The 25,447-nt window shown below is 52.5% G+C and overlaps 1 protein-coding gene across 1 annotated transcript in view; it reads left to right on the top strand.

Moving 5' to 3' along the window:
- The window catches only part of Ece1 (endothelin converting enzyme 1), a 97,655-nt gene that overhangs the window by 377 nt on the left and 71,831 nt on the right, over positions 1–25,447 (top strand). The window lies entirely within an intron of this gene.

Raw genomic sequence — 25,447 nt, forward strand, 5'->3', positions numbered from 1 at the left:
CCGTGCAGACCTTGATTCTGGGCTACTGGCCTGGTTTGGGCGTGGAGGACTCGGGGGTGGCCGGTTCGTCTAAGGGACAGTTAGTACGGTCCGGGTTGGGGTGTCAGGGAAACCACCCCCCGCCCCGCACCTGACTTGGCGTAGAGATCTTGCACAGCTGGACTGGGTCTGGATCGTGGGTGGTGGCGATTCCGAGACATCAGGGTCCAGCTGGACCTGAGCGTCCCAGAATGCTGAGGTTGGTCTGTGGTTTGATTTGGGACATCGTGGGTGGCGGAGGGCTAGGTTGGGACGCTGTGGGACTGCTGATCCCGCTGTGACTTGAGGAGGTTGTGGCCGGGTCAGCGGCTGTCAGTGATCAGGAGATGCTTGGGGGTCCTACGGTCCGGTCTTCTCTGCATCTCCCTGTACTGAGTCCTCACAGGAGCGGCCAAGTGCTGACGTGATGGGCAGAAAGGGGGAGGAGATTTCATGGGGGTCTCTGAAGCTCGGGGAGGAAAATCTATTCCACCCAGGCTGGCCTCAAACTTGCAATCTTCCTGCCTCCCCCTTCCAAGTGCTGGAATTACAGGCATGCGCCACCACACCCAGCTCAGGCTGGGCTTCTTGAGCACTGTGGGATGGGGAGTTGTCTCTGGGACCCCACCTTTCCAGGACCTGGTGATTGCCTCTTCATCACAGGGACAAGAGGCCACCTGCTTCTCTTTGGCTTCTTTTCCCACAGACAAGATTCAACCCCCTAGTCAGGGTCTGTGCCCAGTGCACTGGGTACAAGTCACCACGTAGGGCCTGCTGAGAGCAGTGCCGTTCCCAAGGATGCAGCCACCTCCACTTTATGATGCTGCTGCCAGGCCTCAAGGGACTCCAACCCTCACCATCACCCTCTGAGTCTCCTCTTTACTCCTCTAGAGAGTCATAGCTTAATTCTACACCTGAGATGCCTAGAGACCATCTTGGACTCCACCTACCTCCTCAGTTAAGAATCTCCCAAGTGCTCTGCCTGGACAGGTTCACAGCTGTACCTGTGAACCAACACTTGATTTAAAGTCTTAGTTTGAGTAATAAAAGGAAAGACTTTGAGGAGAGAGCATCCTTTCTCTAACCCACCCTGACCTAAGTTACTCAGAAAGAGGACTTTGTTTCCTCCTTAAAAACACAATGAGGGGGGGACTTAAAACACACACACAGTAAGGACTGGGGGTGTGGCTCAAGTGGTAGAGCACTGACTTCAATCCTCAGTACCATAAACCAAAACACATCATAAAAGCCAGGCATGATGGTGCACATCTGTAATACAAGCACTCTAGAGGCAGAAGCAGGATTTTGAGTTGGAGGCCAGTTTGGGCTTACATAGTAAGAGACATCTGAAAGAGAGAGAGAGAGAACACTCTGTTTGTGTGTGTGTGTCTCACCCTGCCTTAGTGACACTTTATAGAGCCTTATACCTGAGTCCACCAGGAAGACCTCAGACAGAAGCTCCAATCCCAGCTCCTCCCTTCCCCACTGGGACTTTGATCAGGTTACACCATCATGCCTGGGTGGCACCTTCCTCATTGATGAGCTGGGATGATAGTTCTTATCTCCTAGGACAGTGTGGGGATTGGGTGAGATAACTCAAGTGAGTGTTTTGCTTGAATCCTGTTTAGTTTTCTTTCTTACATCCTTGAGCTCAAGTTGGGAAGTTCTGCCTAACATCTTATCTATTTACTGGTCTGGAAGAAGGATTAATATATATTGGCGCTGTGGGGAGAGAAGGGGAACATGCGACAGAGGGAATATTTCATTTATCATTCAGCAGAGATTATAGAATGCTCACTACGCCAAACCCTGTTCAAGGGCAGAAAAGTCTGACATAATCCCTGTGTCGATGGAACTCACGTCAGACCATAAATGTCCACCATGGTCCTCTGGCTGGTGGCATGTCTTTAGGAGAGGTGGAGATACCACGCCAGGTGAGGGCTCCCTTCTGGCTGGAGAGATGAAAGAAGGCATTGTTGAGCAGGTGGCACCTGAATTGGGAAGAAAGTCCAAGGGAGGAGGACCGGAATGACATAGGACCAGAGGTGTGAGAATGCAGGAATTCTCTTTGAGAGACCAGCCTGGACTGGCCTGGCATGTGGGTATGAGGGAGCCAGGAGAGAGAGAGTGGCACGGGAAATTGCCAGAGCCCCAGAGCGAAGTCATAGGGTGCACGTGTGAGCAGGGTGCAGGGTATCATATGCTGCCTTGGCCTCTGTCATTTCAGTTTCTCCACACAGTCTCTGTGCCATCATAGCTGAGGTGAAGCGACTGGGGACTGCTGAAGTGTTTATTCCCACTCTGCCGGGGTTTAAACAAACTCAGCACCCTCTGTCCCTGCAGTGGGCCAAGTTCCCCTGACCCCCAGATTCCTGTGGGGGCTCCTTGGCAGACATGTGGGCTCTTTCCTGTTGTCCTCGCTGGATCTCCCTGGTGTCCCCACCCAGGTCTCTAACCCCTTGGCAGGGAGTCCAAGCTCTGTCTTTTGTTTTGTGGTACTGGGGTTTGGACTCAGCCTACGCTTTGAGCCACTCCACCAGCCCTTTTTTTTTTTTGTGCATGTGAGGGTTTTTCTCAAGATAGGGTCTTGTGAACTGTTTGCCCAGGCTGGTTTTGAGCCTCAATCCTCCTGATCTCTGCCTCCTGAGTAGCTGGGATTACAGGCATGAGCCACCAGCGGCTGGTCCACGTTCTTAAAGGCCTCCATGGACACCCCATCCCTGGCTGTGGGATGAGAAGGCTTTTTATATTTCCTGCCCCCTTCTATCCTCAAACAGTTGGCAGAAGGCACAGAGAGGTGAAAGTGGTTGCCCAGGGTCACAGAGCAGGCAGGAGCTTCCCAGATGTTTGGAGAGTCAACCAGGCAGACAGATGGGAGAAAGAGACCCAGTCCAACTTCCCTCTCTACCCTTGTGGTGTCTTGAGAATGTTCCTTCACATTCCGAGTGGGGGATGGGGTGGGGACTGAGTTTAGTCCACAGCTGGGAGTTGGGAATTATCTTGATGGTATAGTGGTTGAGGTGAGGATGGGATCTAGGCCTCAGTTTGAATCCTGATGTACCACCAACTTATTGTGTGACCGTGGGTCAACCATGTCCCCTCTCTGTACCCCCCCCATCCCACCTTTTTTTTTTAACCAAGCTTGGCAGATTTACTCCCCTTCTTGGGATATCATTGTGAATGTACAATGAACATAGAAACACTGAGGAAAGAATTAAGAACACAGGTGGAGTCTTATTGTTCAAAGATGGGGATGCCCCAGCAGTGCTCCTGCCTTTACCCACTTGGAACCAGACTCCCTGCCCTGGGCTTGTGCTTGTAACCAGGTTGTTCACATTTCCTTGCATTACTACAGTTTTAGGTAAAGAAGGATGTTATTATCTGGGAGCCAGTGGCTCACGCCTGTAATCCTAGCTACTCAGGAGGCAGAGATCAGGAGATCAAGTTTTGAAGCCAGACCAGGCAAATAGTTCCACGAGACCCTATCTGGAAAATATCTAACATCAAAGGGCTGGTGGAATGGCTCAAGGTGTAGGCTCTGAGTTCAAGCCCCAGTACTGAAAAGAAAAGATACTGTTGCCTTTTGTTAAGGAATAAATATAGTTTCCCAGACAGAATTGCAAACTCCACCCTGTCAGGAGGACAAAGATTTGAGGAGGGTGGAGCTCCAGGTGGGCTCTGCAAAAGGTCTGGGGCCTCAGTTGAGACACACCCAGGTTGGCTGAAGCTCACACTTCAGTGGTTACAGGGAGGACTGAGGACAACACATGCGTGCACTTCTGCCCCATTGTTTTTAACTTCAGTGGTCTAGGTAAGCACCCAGCCATTGTTAAGTTCTTCAGTCACTCATTTACCCTATGTATTTACCCTATGCCTGGGGCTGGGGTCAGTGTGGATGAGACCAACAGGTCTCTGCCACAGTCTGACAGGCAGGCAGATGTGGGCAGGAAATGACAAGTGCAATTACTGTTGCCATGGAGACATGCAGGGTGCCTGGGGAGCAGATAAGGGAACTTGATCTGGGGATCAGAAGAGGCTCCCCAGAGACGTGACGTTTTTCATGTGGCAGCCTAAAGAATGAATGGGTGGAACCAGAGGGGGCATCCGGCAGAGGGAGCAGTGTGTTCAAGGTGGGCAAAACATGGACCTCTGGGATGAGCTCATGTGGACATGCTGGGAACAGTGCTTGGGAGGTGGCCAGAGCTGATGAACTAGGGGAGAGCCATGGGAGGAACTTGGGACTTGATCCTTAGGGCAGTGGGGAGCCATGGAGGAGTTTAGAGCGAGGGAGTGACATGGTCAGATTCTGCATATCCTGAGGCTCTTTATAGAGGATGGTAGGAGGGTGAGGCTGGAGGCTGGAAAACCTGTTAGGAAGCTGCTGGAGTAGCCAAGGGAGAGATTCAGGTTATGTGGACACCATTCCCTGACCCTTCACCCCCAAACCCACACCCACCATACTACCCAGAGGTCCCACAGCGCCGTCCCCTGCAGGCATTGCCCTTCTTACTCATCTTTTCAGGCAAGTAACCAGCCAGACTCCAGGCTTCAAGGAACTGTGATGGAGTGGAGTCCCCCTGGGGACAGAGACAGGCTGCAGCCAGAGGTGTGGGGAGTACAGTGCTGGACGCTGGCCAGGCTGAAAGGCTGACAGCTAGGAAAGCCTCTTCCTCTGCCTTCATCACTGACTGTTAGATCCTATTGCCCATTAGTGACAGGGGCAGAACTTGAAACCAGGCCTCGTGACTTCCAGCCCAGATTCCCCTCCCTGGCTCAGATTAACAGTTCTTCCCTGCCTCCATTGCCCAGGGCGCCTACTGTGAGTACTGCCCTGTTTTCTGACCACATGTCCCTGTGCACAGGCAGAGCAGCAGCCCCTGGTCCAGAAGCCACCTTCCTCTTCACCTCTTGGCCTCTTCCCACCTCCTTGCTCACTGCTCCTCACTCCTTTGCCTTCTTGGCAAGGGAACAGGAGGGCTGGCTTTGGGCGGCAGCCAGGAGGGCTCGGGTTACACTGTAAACACAGTCATGTCAATATTTACCTCTGCCTGGAACCAGAGCCATCCCCTCCTGTCTCTGAGCTGCTCATCCAGGTGGTGACCTACTCTGAGGCTGTGGCTTGGTTCTGCTCTTTGAGAGTAAGGCCAAGGGGGGAGACCTGGCTTTTAGCCCGAGCCCTGCCACTAACCTTTAACGTGGCCCTGAACAAGACACTCTCCCTTCTTGGGCCTCAGTCTGCAAGACCAATTCAAGGCTGGTTTCCAGCAGTGACATGGAAGACACGCAGGGCTGTGGTTTCAGAGCAGCCTTTAAGTACGCAGACCTGGCTCTGCGTCCAGCCCAGCACTTCCTCGCCATGGGGCATGAGCACAGTGCTGGGCTCTGGCTTCTTCTTCTTGGCAGAGGGGGACCCTGTGGAACCTATTTTGTAGGCTCGTTTGTCGAGGAGGTCGGTGAAGACCAGCGGCGCCTCGGCACAGAGTGAGAATGGGAGAGCGATAGTGGCAGCAGTAGCTGTTATTCCAAGAAACCCTTTATGACTCTCCGAATTCAGACACTGGCTTGCATCACTTGGAGCTGAAGGCAAGGGTGGGACTCTAACCTCAAGCCCTCCTGGTACTCTGGGGCCACCCGCCAGGCTGGGGGAACCCAGAGGTGGAAAAGGACTTGTGGTCAACCACGCCCCCACCCAGTTGCCCAGTCTTTGGAGTTCCTAATTATTGGGCTGACACCACGAGGTGAAATGACCTCAGAGATGTGTAGCCATGTCAGGGGCCAGGGAGGGCGGAGGTGGGGATGGGGGTGGGTGGGAAGGGGGAGGGACACGACTCATTTCCTAGGCAGCTCTTTCAGATAAGCTTAAGAGAATCCAAACTCAAGGGACTCTGGCACTCATATGAGCTGTTCCCAGCCGGAGAGAAAGGGGCAATGGACAGGGCTGGCAGCCAGTGTGGGTAGGGCAAGGTGGGGGACTGGAGGCCAGTAGGCCCGGGTTCAAGCCCGACTCCTTCTCTTTTTGCTGTGTCACTTTGGACATGATGTCTCCCTTTTTGGGCTCTCTGATATGGAGCTGCTGGGGCCGATTTTGCACAGTAGTTGGAGAGTTTAATCAGATTCTGTTTCCGAAGAGCTCAGCTCAGTGCTGGCAGGTGCAGGGCTCAGTGGAGGCCAGCTACTGTCATCATCCTGACTGTGATGACACATGGCCTGTCTGCATTTCCTGGGGGCAGAGGCAGTGCGCAGTACAGGTGGAGGTAGGAGTTACCAGAGTGAGGGGCACACGTCCTCGACAGCTTGAGTTTTGCACGCATGCCCACCTGCATACCCCCTGGACCACAACGTGATCCATTTCCAGTGTGCCCTTCCATCAGTCCCATCTCAGGTAGCTTCTGGCCAGCTTTCTGTTCTGCCCATCAGCCTGGCTTTGAACTTTGACCTATAGATGTGTGCTCTTTGGGCTATGGTTCCCTTCAGCTCTGGTTCACACTGACTGTCTCTGAGGTCGGTCTGAGCTGTTACTGGTTCTAGTATCTGCTTTTTTTCAGGCTGACTCGTGTCACATTGAGGGAGCTAAACATGTAAATATCCAAGGTGGCTGTGACATTCTTATGTCTGTCCATGTGTGTCTAGCCTTCGTAGAAGCCGCCAACAGTCCTTCAAGGTGGACATCCCATTTCAGAGCACACCGGTCCCCTCTCTGCAGACCACCCAACACCAAGTGTGCATGCAACAGGCACTTGATCTGAGGGCCCTCTCTGTCTTCTTTGCCTCTGCCTCAGGTCCTCAGTAACCCTGCCCATGCCCTTAGGGCCTGGCAGCCCTGGGAACTCAGCTGCACTTGATGTTCCTCAGGGTAAGGAAGGGGTCCTGGGCCCATACAAAGTCTATGGCTGATTGACTGTGTGACCAGGTTAGTCCCTTCCCCTCCTTGATCCTCAGTTTCCCCTTCTGCAAAAGATTGGGTGGACTGAAGGTCTCCAGCTTACTGGTGTCTGGTGGTTTCTGGGTCTCCCTCATTTGGGCACCAATTTGCTCCTATTGATCAAGGCTTCTCTGCCTCCAGGACTGGACCTGGCTTCCTGTGAACCCCAGCTGTCTCCTCCCTGTGTAGAAGGACTCTGAGGAAGTGGTGGGTTCTCATCGGTACCCTCCCTCACTGAGAACCAGCCCTTGCTGGGTGGGAACCACACCCTCAGAGGCCTGGCAGGGACAGCCATGGATGGCATTGGGCCACCCTGGGTCTCAGTCATGCCACCCCCTGGCTCTGTGACCTTGGGCAATTCTCGTCACCTCTTGAGCTATAGACTCCTCATCTACAGGATTGTGAGGGCCAAATAAAGTCCCAACTCTCTCAACTCACTGCAAGGGCACAAGGTAGAGCAGCCGAACGCTTGCTCTCAAGGCCCTCCATTCTAGCAGAGGAAGCTGGAGACCAAACAGACAAACCATGAAAGTGAAAGGCCATGCAGAGACGAGAAAGGAAATGAAATGGAGCAAGAAGGGGGAGAATGGCTGTCGGGGAGGGGTTACTTGACATGGTGGCCAGGGTAGGAGGTGGCCTCTAAGTTGAGAGCTGAAGGTTGGGGAGGGGGCATCCTGGCAAAGATGTGTTAGATGAGAGTTCTCAACAGAAAAACAGCAAGTGTAAATGGCCTGGGGCAGGGATGAGGAACTTGGCACATTATGCAAAGAAGACCTATGTGACCAAGCAGAAGCAACAAGAGGTGGAAGTGAGGGACCAGGTCATGGGGGGCCTTGTCAGGTGGTAGTGAGAGGGAGTTGGCATTTCATTCTGAGGGTGATGGAAAGTCACTGGAGGGCCCCAAATGGGGTGACTATGGTTGCTTTTATTTGACCCTGGCTGCTGTGTGGAGGATGGACTGTAGGGGGCAAGAGTGAGGCAGAGAGACCGTATCCAGTGAGAGGCAAGCCTCGGCATAGGCCCCTGTCCCAAAGAGGAGCAGGTTTCTGGGTGTCCAGGATCTGGGGTTTTAGCTACTTCAGGGACAGGAGAGAGGGAGACATCCTTTCAGATTCTTTCAGGCATTCCTGGTAGCAGGGCATGGTGAGTGGAAGTTGCCCTCGGAGCCAGGCAGACCGCCTTTGAACCTGTACTCCGCTCAGCGTGGGGATTCTCCCAAAGTGACCGCATTCCCATGCCTGGCCCCAGGAGCCCAGAGGGCACTGGCCTGAGCCTGCCTCCCCCACTTCCGCACACCCTGCCTGCCGAGAAGCCAGGGCGCGGGATGTGATGTCCGCAAGGGGTGTCCAGCCCCAGGCCGCTGGGCTGCAGCTCCCACACAGCCTCCAGGAAATCCTGTGGCTTTGTGGTTCCTGGGTGTCCCCCGCTGGGCTGGCAGAACATGGTAGCTTTCCTTGCCTCTGAGTATCCTGAGTAGTCACTGGGCATCCTGCTGGCTTTCTAGAGAGCAGTGGGAGGGAGGGAAGGGAAAGGGAGGGGACAGAGGTCAGCTTCCTCTTGGGGAGCCAAAGTCACAGGGGGAGGAGTCTGCCTGAGGCCCCGCAGAGGTCAGATGTGCCTTCCACTCCACTGGCCTGACTCCTGATCTAATGCTCGCTTGGGTTATGATGTGGGCCCTGGAGCCAGACAGACATAGCTTCTGCTCCCAGCTCTGCCATTTAGTCCTGGCTTGGTGACCTTCCATGAGGGGCCATCTCTGCACCTCGGTGTTTTTCCTCTGGGAAGCGGCGTGGTAGAAGCACTGTCCTCGCAGTGCTACTGGGAAGAGGGGCTGGTGATGGATATAAAGTTACAAAGCCAGCTGGGCGCTGGTGGCTCACACCTGTAATCCTAGCTACTCAGGAGGCAGAGATCAGGAGGATCATGGTTCGAAGCCAGCCCTGGCAAATAGCTCACCACATCCTGTCTCGAAAATATCCATCGCAAAAAGAGCCGGTGGAGTGGCTCAAAGTGCAGTAGGCCCTGAGTTCAAACCCCAGTACCGGAAAAAAAAAAAAAGGTACAAAACCAGGGGGAGAAGGTGGGTGGGTGTGACCCACAGCAGGTCCTTAGTAAATGCGACCTGTTGACATGATCACAGCTTCTGTCCTTTGTTGCTGGAAAGAATGGCTACCCACTGACCCTCATGTGACTACGAGCCTGAGGAAGGCAGGTAGGAAAGGGAGGGGAGGATCTCCATCATCAGCCATCCTGCCTCAACTTACTATGCTTCCCTAATACAGTCGGGAGACTCTTTACACAGACCCTTAATTACCACCACACCCCCACACATACCACACCCCACACACCATACACACCACACACACCACACACCACACACACCATACACACCATACACACCACACACACACACCACACCCACCACACCACACACACCACACACACCACACACCACACACACCATACACACCATACACACCATACACACCATACACACCACACACACCATACACACCATACACACCATACACACCACACACACCATACACACCACACACACCATACACACCATACACACCACACACCACACACCACACCCCCCACACATACCACACACCACACACCACACACACCATACACACCATACACACCACACACTCCACACACACCATACACACCATATACACACACACCATACACACCATAACACCACACACACCATACACACCACACACCACACACCATACACCACACACACCACACACCACACACCACACACCACACACACCACACACACCACATACCATACACACCACACCATACACACCATACACACCACACACCACACACACCATATACACCATACACACCACACACACCACACCACACACACCACACACCACACACCATACACCATATACACACACACCATACACACTATACACCATACACCACACACACCATACACACCATACACACCACACACCACACACACCACACACACCATACACCACACACACACCACACCATACACACCACACACCACGCACACCACACACACCACACACCACACACACCACACACACCACACACCACACACCATACACCATATACACACACACCATACACACTATACACCATACACCACACACACCATACACACCATACACACCACACACCACACACACCACACACACCATACACCACACACACACCACACCATACACACCACACACCACGCACACCACACACACCACACACCACACACACCACACACACCACACACCACACACCACACACACCACACACCACACACACCACACACCATACACACCACACACACCATACACACCACACACACCACACACCACACACCACACACACCACACACCATACACACCACACACTCCACACACCACACACACCATACACACCACACACACCACACACACCACACACACACCACACACACCACACACCACACACACCACACACCACACACACCACACACACCACACACTCCACACACACCACACACAACACACTCCACACACCCCACACACCATACACACACACCACACACCACACACACAGCTCAGTGACTGGGGCTGTGCCCCGAGTGGGGAGCAGACAGACACTCGGCGTTGCCCTAGGGTGAGGAGTGGGTGCTCCCCCCGTCCTGTGTTGGAGCCTCTGGCACGCCCGTAGCAGTGTGGTCAGTGGGTCAGGGCGAAGACTAACTTCCCCCTGGGCCACCTTGCTTGTTGTTAAGAACCTGTCACGGGGGCTCTCCTTCCTGAGCCTTGGGTTTCCGTCTGGGAAGTGGAGGCAACAACCCCTTCTCTGGTGAGCACAGCACGGTCACACACTTAGAGCCAAGAGGGCTCCCTGACGTAGGGGACTGATGGCCTCATAGTGCAGGCCCCGAACTCTTGAGGCCTGCACTTCCGCAGTGCTCCTAAAGTGCCTCCTGCCCCCTGTGCAGTGCTGAAGCCCTTTGCTCTGCCACTCACCACCGCTCTTCCATCTTCCCTAACGGATCAAGGGCCGGATCAAGGGCCGAGCTCCAGCCCCCACAGGCCCGGGTTTGAATCCCGGCTCTGCCACTACTTGGGCAAATGACTTAGGCAAATGACCTCATTCTTAGCCATGTCTGCTGGAGTAAAGGTAACTTGATCTACCAAGCTCAGAGAGTTGTTTAAATAAGCCATAGAATTCTTCTAGTGTTGGGATCAGTGCCTGCCATACAGTAAATGCCTAATAAATGTTAGCTGATTTATGACCAAGGTTCTGCTGGAGCAGAGCCTTTGTCTCGTCCTCTCTGCACTCCCGGCTTCTGGCCAAGGATGAACCCAGGCAGGAAGAGATTCAGGCTCTCTGAGGATTTGCCCCCCAAGATGGAGGGTTGCTTTTCCAGTGAGACTGCTTTGGGCCTTGGTCAAAGCCACACTGTTTGGCAGATAACCAGCTGTGCGTCACTGTGTGCTGGGGATGGGGTGGAGAAGATGCTGCCCTTAGTCAGCTCACAGTGAAGAAATGGGGCACAGTGGTCCTGATGCCATTAAAACACGCCTAGCCCAGGCTGGGTGCAGTTGCTCACATGTGTAATCCCAGCCACTTGGGAGGTAGAGATTAGGAAGATCACAGTTCAAGGCCAACCCAGGCAAAATAGTTAGCAAGACCGTACCTCAATAAACAAGTGGGACTTGGTGATCACCCTATAATCTCAGCCCAGAGCAGGGCCAGTTGCTTCAGAGAAGGCTTCCTGGGATTGGTAATCCTTAGTGAGTCCTCGAGGGAATGGTAAAATATGAACTGGCTATACTGGATTTTTCTTTAATAATCTTTTTGATCTGTCCTACCTTAGTATTTGTCCATCTTATTAGCACTCGTGTAATAATAACAGTTTCTGTTGAGTGTTTGCTGTGTGCCAGGCACAGTGCTGAATATTCTCTGTGATAAATTCATTGGATCCTCCCATCAGATGCCCTATACGGTATCTGTTACCACTACTCCTGTTTTATGAGTGGGGAAACAGGCACAGAGAGAAACTAAATCCTTCTCAGTCAGTAAGCAGCCCAGCTAGATTTGAACCTGGACAGTTTGGTACATAGTCCCCAATTTTTTTTTTTTTTTTTTTTGGTTGGATTGGGGTTTGAACTCAGGGCTTCAACTTGCAAAGCAGGCGCTCTACCTCTTGAGCCACACCTCCAGTCCATTTTGCTGTGGTTATTTTGGAGATGGGGGTCTTGTGAACTATTTGCCTAGGCTGGACTTGAACCTTGATCCTCACGATCTCAGCCACCCAAGTAGCTAGGATTATAGGAGTAAGCCACTGGCTCCTGACTGAGAGTCCATGTTCTAATGCTTGTTTCTGTAGCTGACTTCCCCGGAGTCCTGCCAAGTGGCCTCTGGGCTCCAGGCTCACCCTAGTGGGAAGAAATTGTGTTAGGTCTTCCTGAGCCTTCTCTCAGCTTGCACTCTGGCAGGCTGAAAGTTCAAACCCCAGCGAATAAAGGGAGAAGCATAGGGATTAGAATAGGAAGCCCTAAATGGGAAGAAGAAGGGGACTCGGACAGTGGGAAAAGTTGAAATTCTGATGATGCCAACATTTGCCTATTTGTGTCAGGCTTGGGGTGTCTGCCCCTCCAGGAAGTGCCAGGACTGTGGGACGGAGTGACAAGTCAGCAGAGAACTTGTTAGATAGTATTTGGTGAGTGTGTGAGCAGGAGCCTTTGAAGGCCCAGAGGAAAGGACAACTATTTGACCCGGGATGTTCGAGTTGGGTCTTGAAGGCTAAGTAGGAGTTTTCCAATAGTGGTGGAGCCAGAATTTAGCCTGAACAGTCTGGCTCCAGTCTGTTTTCTCACCTGCATGGCATTCTTGGCTCTGCTGCTCTGCCAAGCCTAGCCTTGGAAGTGTGACTTTGGGTCGTGGTCACTCAGCTGGAGTCCTAGACAACTAACCGGTCATTGTTCCAACCTGTGCTGATCTGTTCCTCACAAACCCTTCTCCCTGCCCCCGTGGGGTGTTTGACCAGTCTTGCAGGGAGCCTCTGTTTCTGTAGATAGCCAGGACTTTGGTGTCCTAAGGCTACACAAATTCCACCCCCAGGGCACCTTATGGCCATGGAGGAGGCACAGGGAGACAGTGTCTCATTTCCTGTTTTGTTGTGTAACTATTCCCTGCGCCCCTGCTCCCAGCACCTGGCCGGAACCTCCAATAAGGCCCCTCCTCAGATCAGTCCCACCGCCCTGGAAGGTGCAGGTTGTTTACTGCCATTTTAAACATAAGGAGATGACCCTCAGAGGCAGAGCCACGTGGCCAGGGTCACAGGCTAAACAAATAAGTCAAGGAACTGGGCCATTGCACCTCGCCCAGTCCCACTCCAAGGCCTGTTTTTGAGCTATTAGGAAGAACCCTGGGTTGTGATAGGCCACACACCTTTGTGATGTCATTCACACCATCCTGCAGGGCCCAGTCCCTGGCCACCCTTCAGCCTCATCTGATTTACTCACTTGCTGTCTATTCCAGCTACATGGAGTGTGCTATGTAGGTCATGTACCTCAGGTCCTTCACACACGCGTGTTCTCTTGGCTAGACTTTTCCTCTCCATCTCTTTACCTGATTAACACTTAACAGGTGCTCACAGCTTGCTCCAGAACAGCTGTGCTTGTGATCAGGTCCCCAAGGATGGCAGGGCAGTGGAAGCAGATATGAGACCACATGGCCTGTAGAGGCTCTCAGGAGACCAGCAGGAACAAAGATGACCGTGGAGCACACTGGAAACCCTGGTTTATTACATGTCTGCTCTGGCCCAACACTGTCCTCTGGGCATCTCATTTTGTCATTTCAACTATCAGAGCATCTCTTGGGAGGGGGCAGAAACTTGAGGCAAAGGAGATGAGAGAGATTTCTGCCAGCCATCATGAAGACATTCAAAGCAGTGTGTCAGAAGCATTCATTTAACCTTCAGGTCAGGAAACTGAGGCTCAGAGAGGTTAGGCAACTTGCCTAGAACCAAGCCGCTGTAGTGACAGAGCTGAGACTAGAACACAGATCCCTGAGCTGCTGAGTCTGTGTTCTGGTCCACCCCCAGTGCCTCTTTCTCACACTCCCCCACAGGGGCTCTGGGAGGCATAGACTCCTTCTCTAACACCCCTGCTGCAGGGAAATGAGGGGTGACTCTTGGTGACAGTGCCATTTATTAAGCAACCAATGTGTGCCAGGCACAGGTGTCGAGTGGTCTTAGCTGATCGCACTGATCTCTAATTATGAGCAGAGCACCATGGAGGTGTAAGTCAGAGGATTGGTCCCGGGCAGGGGGCAGGGGCAGGGGCAGGGGAGGGATTCCTGAGGAAGAAGCATTTAAGGAGAAAGGAGGTTAAGTGTTAAATGAGTTAACCAGGTGAAGAGAGAGAAAGAAGATTCTAAGTCAAGGCAACATGAACACATGCAAAGGCTGAGGTTGGTGACCTACATGGCATGCTCTGTGTAGCTGGAATGGAGAGTAAGGGCAGAGTGACCCAAGGTGACGCTAAAGGATAGCCAGGGGTTGGGCTTTGCAGAGCCATAAAGATCAGGTGAGTTTTTTTTGTTTTTTTTTTTTACGGCACTGGGGTTTGAACTCAGGGCCTCACACTTGCTAGGCAGGCGCTCTACTACTTGAGCCACTCCACCAGCCACTATCCAATAGCCACTCCACTATTTTGTGTTGGGTTTTTTAGAGATAGGGTCTCGTGAACTATTTGCCGAGGCCAGCCTCGATGAGCTATGATCCTCCTGATCTCTGCTTCCCAAGTAGCTAGGATTACAGGCATGACCACCAGCACCCAGCTTCAGGTGAGAGATTTGAACTTTATCCCTAGAGCAATGTAGAGGTACAAGGGTGTGTATTTTCAAATCAAACCTTTATTTCTTTATACTAAAAGTTTTCTTTATTTTCATCTATACCAAAAAGCCTAATTTAAGTCCTGAAAGGAAGAAAAGGGGAAAAATTATAGCAGGCAGGGTGGAGGGTTCATGGGATCTGGACAGGCTGAGAGCTGGGAGGTGGCAGGAACCCCCTTGCCTTCTAGCAGGTGAGAGGGTGGGCTTGGGGGAGAGGCAGGCATGAAGTCTGAGGAGGGTGGTGGTCAGGGAACAACCTGGTGATTGATGGAGTTGGGGTGATATCCGGCCCATTGCTTTGACAGGGACAGCTTGGAGCCCAGAAGGGCTGGCATCACACAGCTGGAGCCACAGAGTCCACAGCCATAGCAAAGCCCTGCCAACAGAATCCCTGCCCCTCCCCCCCAACCTTCTGGGGGCCCTGTGCCCCTGCCTCCCTGCAGAGTCCAGGGCTTCCAGGCAGTGGGGGGCTGGGAAGACAGAGATTCTGTCTTTGAAGCAGTTAATGGGGGAGGGGCAGTGCTCTGACCTCCAGATTCCTTCCCCATGACCTCTGCGACCCAGGAGAGACCAGACCGCCTCCCTTTCCCTCCCCAGGCTTTGATGGAGAGCCACAGAGGCTGGGGGTCTGTGCTGCAGCCACTATGCACAAATAGTTCCTCCCTCAGTGGAGAGAAGTAGGGAGCCCTCTCTCATCTGCTTTTCTTCCCTGGTTGGCCAGTTGTGCCTCTGAGATGCCCAGTTACCTGAATCTCAGCTCTGGGGCCTCCTCTGCCTCCTGGCCTTGGGCTCTACCATCCCACCTGGGGACAGCCACGCCTCACTCCCCTGTGAGGAACTCAGCCTACACCTGGGCCGCTGTTTTCCATAGGCTCTCTTCCCCAAGTTCTAGAGCCTGCCCTCCCCACAGGCCTCTTCTCCATGGAATTGCTCCAAGCCCTGAACCTGGGCCTGATCCTCTCTGGATGCACGCAGTCTCCCAGGGTCCTGTGTCCCCCCATCAGCCTTGATGCATTGTAGGCCCTCAAATAATGTACTTGCTCCCCTTTTCCCCCCCACCCCCCGCTGCCCCTCCCAAGCCTTCCCACCTCCCCTACAAGGGTATTTTTGCTCAGGGAGCTGCCCTGTGGGAGCAGTTATTGTTAGCTGAGCATTGGGTGGAGAAAACAGGCTGAGGAGGCAGGAAAACCAGCGAAGGCTGTGGGCTCAGTCCCCAGGTCCCCATGCCCTGGGTGTCAGGGCAAGTTTAGGACAAGTCAAAGGAAGTGCCTTTCCTAGATGGGGCCTCAGGTGGGGGAATGTGTGACAGAGCCTAGGAGCCCAAGGCTGCATGGAGAAGCCAGGGCGCCTTGAGCCTCTCCTGACATCTGGAGGACAGAAGCCAGGACCCCGGGTACAGTGTAACTCCTTATGCTCGCTGCCTCCCTGACCTGTCGCATCTGCTCCCTGGAGCAAGTGATGGAACCACGATTTATTGAGCATTGACCTCAAGTCAGGCCCTGTGCTAAGCCACAAACATATTGACTCATTCCATATCGAGATGGGTCCTAGTGTGTCCCCATTTGATTTTAAGTGCAGGGTCTTGCTGTGTTGCCCAGGCTGGTCTTGAACTCCCGATCTCAAGTAATCCTCCCACCTCAGTCTCAAGTAGCTGAAGCTACAGGTATGTTCCACTGCACTTGGTTTCCGATCCCATTTCACAGATGAGGAAGCTGAGGGTTGGTGAGGTCTGAGAGGTGGTAGAGCTAGGATTCTCACTGACTCTACAGTCTTTTCTTTCTTGCTTGCTTTTTGGGGGCAGTACTGGGGTCTGAACTCGGGGCCTCTCCCTTGCTAGGCAGGCACTCTACCACTTGAGCCACTCCACCAGCCCTTTTTTGCTTTGGGTATTTTTGAGATAGGGTCTCACAAGCTATTTTCCTGGGGCTGACTTCCAACCACGGTCCTCCTGATCTCTGCCTCCTGAGTAGCACCTGGCCCAGAGTTTTGTCTTTGGGGAACATTCAACTTCAATGATGATGGAGGGCATTTTGCTTGTGGTTGAGGAAGCACTCAGCTGAGGGAAGAGGTCTGCCAAGGAGGAGAAGGTTGCTTGAGAGCTGTCACGTTCAGAGACACTGGTACTACCTGGTACCCTTCAAGGGAGTTAGGCAACTGGGAGCAAGTTCAGAGCTAAATAAAGGGGTGGCACATCTCTCGCCTGGGGCACTCACGTTTTCCATCATCACTGTTACTTCTCCCCTGGAGGGGATATTGGGGACTCCCCTGGCCAGTCCCCCTACCTGTCCTCAGCAGATGCTCAGGGAAAGGCAGATGACAGGAGGGAGGGAGCCACCCACCCTGCAGGGCCGAAGTAGGGGAGGGGACGATGGAGAACAGCCTTCCTGTGCAGGTGGGCAGTTCGGAGTTCGTGTTCATCTGGTCACTAAGGAGACCTCTCTCCGTGGCCAGTGTGGCTAACGAGGAAACAGCAGGACACTGCACTTTGCAGTCAGCGCCGAGCTCGACCATTGTGTAATGTGTTTTTCTAGAAAACAACACCCAGAAGGAACTGTGTGTGAGCGTCCCTTAGGGCTCTTGGCCTCTCCATTGAACAGATTGCTTCACGAGGACTGTTTTTCCTTCTTTGGTGATTCGTCAGCTTTTGTGCTGTTCCCCGGTGCCTGTGCGTCAGCCTAAAGCTCATTCAGGAAAATCCACAGGAATTTTTCTTCTCTGTCAGGTTCTATTTGAGCAGTGCTGGGTGACACCCAGTGACACATTGGAGGTTGGGTAAGGAGAGGCGGGAGGCACCCTCTCTAGCCTCTTTGTCTTGGCACCTTCGCCTCCGTTTATCCCCTGCCTTCCTGGGGCCCAGGGCCACCTCAGCCAGAGCAGGGTGGTGGATTTGGTGACCCGAGGCTCCTCTAGGCTGACTCAGCCCCGCCAAGCCCTCTCCTGGGAAAATGAGTCATTTCTGCAACCATGAGATGTTTCCCTTTATGTGCAAAAAGAGAAGCAGAGGAACAGGGTAGGGACAGCCCCTCTGAATTTGCTGTCAGCTCTCTGGAGCACTCTAGCCACCCACAGAGGGACCTCAGGGCAACTGTTGGATGGGGCAGCCAGACCCTGGTTAAGTCAGCAATCCCTGGCAGGGTTGAGCCAGTAGAGGTCTGTCACAGTCCCCCAATGATGGCCTGTGCCTCAGGGACTGTCTGTGACCAGCATAGATCCACGCCCCCTTCCTCTGCCCACCCAGCATCCTTGGGGGACATAGAGATCCATCCCACCCCCTTCCTCTTAAGCCTGATTGAGCTTTCCTTCCCCTCCCCCTGCCCCCTTTCCCCATCCTCTCCGGCTGTGTTGTTCTACACCACTCTCCAGCCTTTCTCCACCCACCCACCCAGTCACCTTATCCCCTCTGAGGTCTTATGCCTGATTTCTATATTTGAGCTTTTCTTTTTAAATGTGTATATATTTGGGTTTTTCATACCAGGGCACAAGATTGCCCTGGGGCATAGAGTGGGACACTTTTATAGCAAAATCAAAAGGCACTATTTTGGGAGAGAATGCAGAATTGGCATAGATTTTTTTAAGATAAACAAAAATGAGACTTCAGCAAACTTTTTTTTTTTTTTGGCAGGACTGAAGTTTGAACTCCCACTTTTTACACAGGCACTCTACCACTTGAGCCACACCTCCCGTCCTTCTGTGCTTTAGGATAGGGTCTTACATTTTTGCCTGGGGCCAGCCTCTGGGACAGTGATTCTAGTATCTATGCCTCCTGAGTCTCTGGGATGACAGGTACATGCCACCACATCCAGCCTACTGGTCAAATAGGTCTTGATAACTTTTTACCTGGGTTAGTCTTGAGCCTCAGTCTCTCATCCTGATCTCTGCCTCCTGAGATTACAAATGTGAGCTCCTCACCTTTTAGTGAAGTCTTCTAGCTGTTTCCTCCAAACTGCCAGGTTCAGGTTTGCACTTTTGTTCTCAGGGCACTTTAGGAAAGTGTGAGGAGCTGTGGTTTGGAAATGACTCCATCCCCAGAGCTCCAGGGCCTGACACCCTCCAAAGCCCCAGCCAAGGATACTAAGCAGACATGGGTTTTCCCCCAGAGGGCAGATCAAAGTGCATGGTCACCACTTTCCTCCTGACCTTCCTCTTTTTCTCTGCAGTCAGCCTCTGAGACCAGGAAGCCATTTCATTAAGGAATTGTGATTTAATTTTGGAATCATTTCAGCTTTGCAGGAAAGCTGCATAGATGCTAGATTCCTGCGTCCAGCCTCCCCCAACTTACCCTAATTCTTAACTCTTCTGCTACCACAGGAGGGGCGGGGGGTGGCAGACTAAGAAGCTGACACTGTTCAGTCCTGTGAATTCAACTCCATGCTGTGTTTGGTTTCACTGTTTGCTTACCCTGATGTCCTTTTTCTGTTCCAGAGTCCTATCCAGGACACCGTGTGATATTTGGTTGTCATGTCTCTGTAGTCTCCTCTGTCTGTGACCATTTCTCCCATGTTTCTGCCTTGTTTTCATGGTCTCGGCATGCCCAGGTGTGCTGGGGGGTGTCCTTCAAGTCGGGCCACCTGTATGTGACACCTCTCAGCTGCACATTGAAGTGGCCCCTGAGATCATCACCTGGACTCCACTTGTCCTTTCTCCTGCCACTGATGCTGCCCTTTCCTGGGCACCTCTGGGCTGCCCCACCTCCTGCCAGGAGCTGCCCTTGCCCTGCTGACCTCAGTCAACGGTATGGCTATGCGCTATGCAGCTGCCTGAATGGAATTTGAGGTCTCACCACATGCCTGTCCCCCATTCTTGACCCAGTGCTCTCTTTCCACTTCCTTGCATCGCCCCCCCTTGCTGGCCTTAGCCAGGCCACCTGCTCACCTGGATGAAGGTAAAGCCTCCACCTTCCCTCCCACCTTTCCTCCTTTACTGCAGCCTAGTATATTTCTAAAACTCAGGGCTAGGCATGTCACAGCCCTGCTTACAGCCCTCTATGGCTTCCTGTTACCCTGGGGAGCAAACAGTCTCCTCCACAGGAATTCTGGGTGCTTTGTGATCTGGCCCTTGCCTCTTTTTCCAGCCTCAGCTTTCACCAGACCCATGCTGCCCTTGCCTCAGCCAAGCAGGACTGACTTCAGGTCCCACCAGGCAGCCTCTTCTTCTCTCCCTTCCCCTTGCCTTTGCGTATGCTGGGTCCTCTTCATTTTCTGCCCTTGGATTGTGGGTTCCATGACTGTGGAGGCCTTGTCTGCCTGGCTCCCCACTGTCCCCACAGAACCCTGGACAGTGCCTGGTGCATTGTAGGTGCTTAAGAAATAACTGCTGCTCATTGTGAGGGAGCACAGGGCAAAAAGTGCTTTACCAAATAGTTCACAGCAAGTATGAAATTGCAGCCATGACAGATGCCAAGAAGATGGGTCCTAATGCCACATGTGGCTGTAACAGGAGATTTTGCCTGGGAAAGTCTGGGTACTTCCTGCAGAGGTGACACTCTACATGTGACCTGAAGGGGAGTCAATATTAATTAGGTGGTAGGGAGGAGCATTCTAGACACAAGGAAGAGTGTGCAAAGGCCCTGTGGTTTAAAGGAATGTGAAAGACAAAAAAAAAAAGACCCACTAGCACCCAGGGTGAGGAGGGTGGGGGGATGTTGTCAAATGAGGGTGAACAGAGGGACAGGACTGGAGCCTGAGGTCCTTGTGGACTATGCTGGGAGTTTCATTTTTGTCCTCTGATCAGTGGTGGGGTAGGGGAAGGAGGTAGGCTATCTTTTGTTTTAAGAGAAGGCAGGTGATTTGCCCACAGTCACACACCAGGTGAGTACCAGGGAATTTGACTTGAACTCAGGCTCTTTCCACTGTGCATGATGCCTGAGCTCCATTGGTTGGCAGTGAGCAAGAGGAAACATTGGCTTGAGGCTGAGGAGAGTTCTGCTCCCATTGCTCTCCCTCTTGGCCTTGGCTCCACTGCCTCACCTCCACCAGGCACCTGTTGTGTTTGCCTGCATCCCTTCCTTGTCTCTCATCCCGCTCTCTATTTCTCCCTACCTTGTCCCCCTGAGTGAGTCCATCACCTCCCACCCCCCAGCCTTAGTTTCCCTCCTCAATTCTAGAAATTTTCCTTACATTATGTGAGGCAGGACAGTTTAGAGGATCAAGTGATCAAATGAGTGTGAAGAAAGTACCAGCTTGGTGCCAGGCTGTTGTATTGTACAGGCTCAGGAACCCCCATCCTTCTTTTTTTTTAATGCATTTTTTTTTCATTTTTCTTTTATTATTCATATGTGCATACAAGGCTTGGTTCATTTCTCCCCCCTGCCCCCACCCCCTCCCTTACCACCCACTCCCCCCCCCGTCCCTCTCCCCCCCCTCAATACCCAGCAGAAACTATTTTGCCCTTATTTCTAATTTTGTTGTAGAGAGAGTATAAGCAATAATAGGAAGGAACAAGGGTTTTTGCTGGTTGAGATAAGGATAGCTATACAGGGCATTGACTCACATTGATTTCCTGTGCGTGGGTGTTACCTTCTAGGTTAATTCTTTTTGATCTCACCTTTTCTCTAGTACCTGTTCCCCTTTTCCTATTGGCCTCAGTTGCTTTAAGGTATCTGCTTTAGTTTCTCTGTGTTAAGGGCAACAAATGCTAGCTAGTTTTTTAGGTGTCTTACCTATCCTCACCCCTCCCTTGTGTGCTCTCGCTTTTATCATGTGCTCATAGTCCAATCCCCTTGTTGTGTTTGCCCTTGATCTAATGTCCACATATGAAGGAGAACATACGATTTTTGGTTTTTTGAGCCAGGCTAACCTCACTCAGAATGATGTTCTCCAATTCGATCCATTTACCAGCGAATGATAACATTTCGTTCTTCTTCATGGCTGCATAGAATTCCATTGTGTATAGATACCACATTTTCTCGATCCATTCGTCAGTGGTGGGGCATCTTGGCTGTTTCCATAACTTGGCTATTGTGAATAGTGCCGCAATAAACATGGGTGTGCAGGTGCCTCTGGAGTAACAGTCTTTTGGGTATATCCCCAAGAGGGGTATTCTTGACTATCCCCCTGCCTGTTCTTTTCCTCTGTCTTTCCTCCCCATTTCTGGGTTTTTCTGTTTTCACCTGGCTAGGTCTGTAGTTCACCTTCCAGCTGATATTCAATTAGTGCTGTGCCAAAAGTAGCATTGCCATTCTTGTAACAAGGCCTGGGGCCTTAGGATGGGGTGCATGGAGGAAGAGGCCTGGCAGAGCCCTCTCGGAGCTGTGGCACAGCCGCAACTTGTGCTGTTGCCTGCTCTTTGTACTGGCCAGGTAAGAAAGGCTAAGGTTTCTTGTCCCCAGAGCATCCTCTGGTGTTTCCATGGCAACCGTGCAGCCAGGATGCCTTGGTTTCTTCTAGCAAAGGACCACCAAACCCCTCCTCTAGATGGCCATGTCATAGGAAGGAAAGCATCTGTTGGGAGGCAGAGGTAGGGGTTGCTGACCTGTCCACACCATTAACAAGGAGCAGTGCTCTGGGCTCGAGGTGTGTAGCCCCCAGTCTCATCCACACATACCCTGCCTCAGCCCATCTCACTGGGTTATCGCTCTGTGACTTCTCCCTAATGTGTAACAGATGGGTCCTCACTTATAATATGGGGATCTGACACTGCCCTAGAAGCCATCCCAGCTGTCCTGGAGTCATTGGGCTGCAGTCAGGGCACCCTAGAGTAGGGAAGCAGGACCAGCCAGTGAGAGGTGGCCAGGGACACAACTCTGTTTCAGTGTCAGGTCACTTTGAGGACCTGACAGTCAGACTGACCTACTGCTTCCAAGCAATATGGCATTGAAAAAGCACCCTTCCCTCTGAGCCTCAGTTTCCCGTCTCTAAAACGAAAATCATTCCCATGCAACAGGACTGCTGGGAAAATGCAGTCAGTTATTGTTGGGTGTGCCAAGTCTGTGCCTGACCCAGTCCACACTATGACACTCACTTAACTACCTGGGAAGGTGCTGGCCTGGGTCTCAGCAGATCCCCTTCCTGGGCCTGGCTGTTAGACCCCTCTCCCCAGTGGGGAATCCCCTGTGTCCTTCATACAGGGGGCCCGCTCTTCTTTGTGTGTGTCTAGCCCCTTTTCTGGCCTTCCCTGAAGGCCATATTGCTCTCTGGTCTGTGTCCTCTTACCTCTCCCAGAAGAGACCCTGAGGGTCTGGAGAGTGACCTGGATATGAGTCCCCAGCTGTGCCACTCTGTGGACCCTGGGCAAATGATTTTACCTCCTGGAATATTGATTTCTCCTCTATAACAAACTGTAGCCCAGTTGTTCGTGAGGATGACAGGGACTCTATGTGGTGCCTGACTGGGGTCAGTGGTAAGTCAGACAGCTCTTCCCTTTGCGAGACCAGGAGGCACGGTGGCAGCAGGGTCCCCGGGCTCAGACCCAGGCAGGGAAGAGCCCATGACAGTGGGCTAGGGCGTCCTTGCAGCTGACCCCAGGGCTGCAGGCTGCTCCCAAGTCCTTTTGACCTTGAGGAAGCCAGGCCCTGAAAAAACCTCTAGAAGGAAGGGGGTCAGAGAGGGGAGTCACAGAGATGCGTTCCCTACGGGAGCAAGGTGAGTGTGGCGCCCAGGAGCGCAGACTGTGGACCAGGCGCACACTACTTCCACCTATGGAGGCTGTGTGACCCCATATAAATGACCCTACCTCTCTGAGTCTTGGTTCCTCCTATGAAAATGGAGACAGTGAGGTACCCTATCTCCTGGGGTTGTTGCAAGGAGTTGACAAACTTAATTCATGGAAAGTGCTTAGCACAGTCTGGCCAAGAATTTCCTGTGTGCTTTTAGGATGTGTTCTCAGGGCACACCAACTACTTAGCCCCACTCTTTAGTGCCATGAAACAATAATAAAATTTTGTGAACACGTCTGTCTCCAGCACCTTCTGTGAACCAGACACTGTGCTCAGTGCCTTTGGTATATCATCTCATTTCACGGTCATCGTGCTCCATGGAGTTGGCCCTGTCATCTTCCCTACTTTAGAAATGGAGAAACTGACCCTCCCAGCAGCTGGGGACCATCTCTCTCTCACTGTGCTCCTTGTCTGAAGGTGGTCATGGACCAGGCGAGGTTGTCTTGCTGGCTATCACCCGGACACAACAAACCTTTGTAAACAGAAGGTCTGTCTGACAGAGGCCCCGTGGAATGAGGACAGCCTGGGAGGTGAGCAGTGTGTGCGTGGGAAGCTGGTGGCAGGAGCCCAGGAGCCGTGGGACCTTGTATGTTTATTCAGCCTGTCCCAGGCAGGCAGAGGGCCCTGACCAGCCAGTGTAAACATCCGGATGGCTTGTCAGCCCAGTGGGGGATGGAGACAAGCCAGGAACCAGCAGTCAGTGACTCCCTATGCCTGGCCTGGTGCTGGTGCCAGGATGCCCTGGTCTACGCAGGGATGGCCAGCTTTTATTGAGCACCTAGTATGTGCCAGGCCATTTGTAGATAATGTCTTAGTGTGATTCTACAACAGCTCTGTGTGGTCTCATTTGTAGTTTTTACTTAGCTGATGAAGAAACAGAACTCTATGAGTCGTACAGTCCCAGCTTTGCTGAAAACCACATAATTTGGTTTCCTGGGATGGTGTCTAGTCTGTTTTCTGTTGCTATAACAAAATACCTAAGACTGGCCAATAAATAAAGAATGGAGGTTTATTTGACACATAGATCTGGAGACTGGGAAGCAGGCCAAGAGCACTGTGCTGGTGAGGACCTTCTTGCCATGTCACAGCATGGCGCGGGACGTTACATTTGAGAGGGTGACAATACACCAGCTCAGGGCCTCTTCCTCTTCTTATAGAACCACTAATGCTACCATGGGGGCCTACCCTCACCACCACACCCAATCCTAATTACCTCCCACAGTCCCCACCTCCATAAGGATCTGGGGATTAAGTTTCTAATGTGACAGCTTTTAAGGGACACATCTAAGTTATATCAGAAGGTGACTTTGGGGGCACAACTTGAACAATATTCCTTTGCGTCTGCCTTGGTGGGTGCTGTGTATCCCCGGTCAGCATTTGCACACTTACCACCATGATGCCTCTGCCTGGTGGCCGTAGCTCTTGCTGGTCTACTTTTTGGCACGTTGCAGGGGGGCTGCCCAGGCTGTGGCAATGTCTGCTCTGGCTGGGGTCCTTAGAGGACTAGTTTGACCCAACTCAGTTTTACTTCTTTCTCCCCCAGGGAAGAGGACTCTGCCAGTGCTGGCTCTCTAGACCTGTTGCATGGGCCTCAGCCAGGCTCACCAGTTCTACGTCGTCAGCAATGGGATTTTAGAAATTGATAAGACCTTAGAAATAATGCCACCCATTGTGCAGATGGAAAAACTGAAACCCAGAATCCAAAGAGGGTAAAAGGCTGCCCCAAAGCCTCGTAGAGAATAGCCAGGGCAGAAGTAGAGCCCAGGTCCCAATGTGGCCTATGTTGGTGGTGTTGGTGGGGTCAGGGTCAGGGTCAGTGTCAGGAAAGTGCGGGGATAAAGTAAATGGGTTCCCCCAGGTATATCACAACTTGAAACCCAATTTCCTGGCTACCACACTCAGCTGTGCTGAGTTACTGTGCCCCAGAAATGCCCTGAGGCATTGGGGATTTACAGTCCTTCCCA

The sequence above is a fragment of the Castor canadensis genome, chromosome 7 (assembly GCF_047511655.1).
Source record: "Castor canadensis chromosome 7, mCasCan1.hap1v2, whole genome shotgun sequence".
Lineage (NCBI taxonomy): Eukaryota > Metazoa > Chordata > Mammalia > Rodentia > Castoridae > Castor > Castor canadensis.